General features: G+C 40.4%; 1 long non-coding RNA gene across 1 annotated transcript; it reads left to right on the top strand.

The window, feature by feature from the left end:
• Window positions 1-1,034: 1,034 nt before the first annotated feature.
• LOC141221136 (uncharacterized) lies at window positions 1,035-1,846 on the top strand. The gene is made up of 3 exons (XR_012289192.1): window positions 1,035-1,113; window positions 1,522-1,595; window positions 1,763-1,846. It is a non-coding gene; the product is annotated as an uncharacterized lncRNA (long non-coding RNA).
• Window positions 1,847-2,665: the final 819 nt, after the last annotated feature.

Here is a 2,665-nt window from a genome sequence, read left to right as displayed (position 1 = left end):
CCCCTCCAGAGTATACACCAGAAACCAACACAAACATCTCAGAAATGTGAGTAGATTATAAAGGGTCATTACTTCATTACTGGGAGTTCCAGGCTGATCTATGTACACAACACCAAATATAGGACATAAATATCAGAATATCAAATGCAGCATTCACCGCTTCATGGTTAACGGTCATTGTACTTTTGGCTTCAGAAAATGCAGAAGATAACAGCCCATAATTGTGGCAGGTCATGCATTTTTAGCACTGCCTACTCTGTAGGAGAGCTGTAGTATTACTTGCCAGACATTCTTGGTAGTTGTGTTCTGATTCATGGAAGGTAGTTTTGAGCAGAAAACCTTCCCCACTATGACAGTCATATGTCCTATTAGGCCTTATAGTCAGTGTTCTTATAGTGAGACAACCCATTTTATACTGTGTTTACTTACGATTTACATGTTTTTCTTCTTCAAACAGGCAGAAAGAATCTGTTCCTGTATGTAATACAGACTATGCTGTTACCATCTTGCCACCCTCGTCCCCATTGCCAGGTATGTACATGTCTACAGCACCAACAATGTGAATGTTGACTTCAAGGCTCAAATATTTCCACATGGTTTTTCTGGTCTACTATGTTATCCATGTTTCATGGATCTCAGCTATGTTGACCATGGGTTCGTACTGTATCCCTATTTCCCTAATTTTGTACAGGAGTTTTTTTTCATGTATTCTGTATATTACGTTGCATCATCTATTAACCTAGTGAGATATAGCGACTGTGTTATACTGACACCCTCTAACAATCCTTCCTTACCTATGTCTTGTAGATCACTCTGATGAAAACAACCATCTGATCTCAGAGGATAAGGAGGGCACAAGTGAGGACGATGAGAACTTTATCTTCCGAATATTTGCATCATCATCTTCTGAGAGGCTTTCTAAAGTAAGTATGTGATCGATAAATCCAAAATATGTACAAAAAAAGGATCTATAAAATTAAAAAGTATGTATATTTAATAACTTATTGTTATCCACATTTAGCACTCTACCACCACTAACGGGATGGTGAACAACGAGGATCCCAAGGCCCCTCCAGAGTGTACACCAGAATCCAACACAAACATCTCAGAAATGTGAGTAGATTATGGGGTCATTACTGGGAGCTCCAGGCTGATATATGTGCACAACACCAAATATAGGACATAAATACCATAATATCAAATGCAGCATCCACCGCCCCATGGTTATGGGTCATTGTGCTTTCAGCTTTCGGAATTGTTGGAGATAACAGCCCATAATTGTGGCCGGTCATGCACTTTTAGTGCTGCCCTCACTGTAGGAGAGATGTAGTATGAAATGCCGGCCATTCTTGGTAGTTGTTTTCCTCTCAGCTCTCTATTAAAGGTAGTCTTGAGCAGAAGACCTTCCCCACTATGACAGTCATATGTCCTACTAGTCCTTATAGTCGGTGTTCTTCTAGTGAGACAACCCCTTTTATACAGAGTTTACTTGAGATTTACATGTTTTTCTTCTTCAAACAGGCAGAAAGTATCTGTTCCTGTATGTAATACAGACGATGCTGTTACCATCTTGCCACCCTCGTCCCCATTGCCAGGTATGTACATGTCTACAGCACCAGCAATGTGAATGTTGACTTCAAGGCTCAAATATTCCCACATGGTTTTATACAATACTATAGGTCTCTTATGTTATCCATATTATGACAAAGCAGATCCTATAAGAATATATTGTTACTGATTTTTTTTTTTAATTTTTCATCAGAATTTCCATCTCATGAAGAAAGAAAATCGGCAATAAATCTGAGTATGGAGCAACAAAACTCAGAAAATGGAAAAAATGGGAAAAAGAGACGAGGTAAGTGTGAGAATCAACTCCATGTTGTGTGATGTCAGTGAGAATAATTCATGTGGAGTAGATGTCATCTGTCAGTGATGGGATTGTCACATGTATGATTGCTGACAATGACCCCTGACCTCTGTATGATAATATTCCTCTGCCGTCCGGCCACAGTGACTGCACAGCATTATCATGTAATATGGAGTCCCATCACTTACATTATATTTATTTCTCTTCTCATAGGTTCCATCTTCCGCCGGATCTTATCATCCTGCCGGCGTGGATTATCCAGGGCTGCTCGCGCATTTGCATGCTGTCACTGTTGCCCTAAAACCATCTAAAAGACGGGACACCTAAGCATCCAGTGTCCTGAAGTCCAGCAGATCCACCATCACTGCTGGAGCTGTATAGAAGGACCTTCACCATCTACCTGTGGCCTTCTGACTGGTCAACCTGGACAAGTTTCAGTAACGCCTCTGTCATCGGGCTCCGCGGTATTCATACTGCTCGTCTGACTTGTCATTTACTGATCACCTGGTATCTGACCCCGGCTATCTTCCTGACTTTGATTTAGTCTATTGATAATGTTCACGATTTTATTCATCCCATTATTAATTAAAAAAAAGTTATATCTGTTACTGTTGCTCTGATTCCTTTTTGTCTTGAATTCACAAATACTTGTAACTCACTAATTGCTCTTCTTCACACTAAATGTATTTCTCATTATCCTTAATGCAGCAGTCAGTCTCATATTTCTGTCCAGCAGTTACACTGGTGCCTCCACCCTGTACCAGTCATTACACTCATCCACAAACCTCTCCACACTGC

The sequence above is a fragment of the Phyllobates terribilis genome, unplaced genomic scaffold (genome assembly GCF_046119375.1).
Source record: "Phyllobates terribilis strain yellow unplaced genomic scaffold, ASM4611937v1 Scaffold_321__1_contigs__length_2177432, whole genome shotgun sequence".
Lineage (NCBI taxonomy): Eukaryota > Metazoa > Chordata > Amphibia > Anura > Dendrobatidae > Phyllobates > Phyllobates terribilis.
The sequence above is the reverse complement of the archived record's forward strand: the minus strand, read 5'-3'. Positions and strand labels throughout refer to the sequence as shown.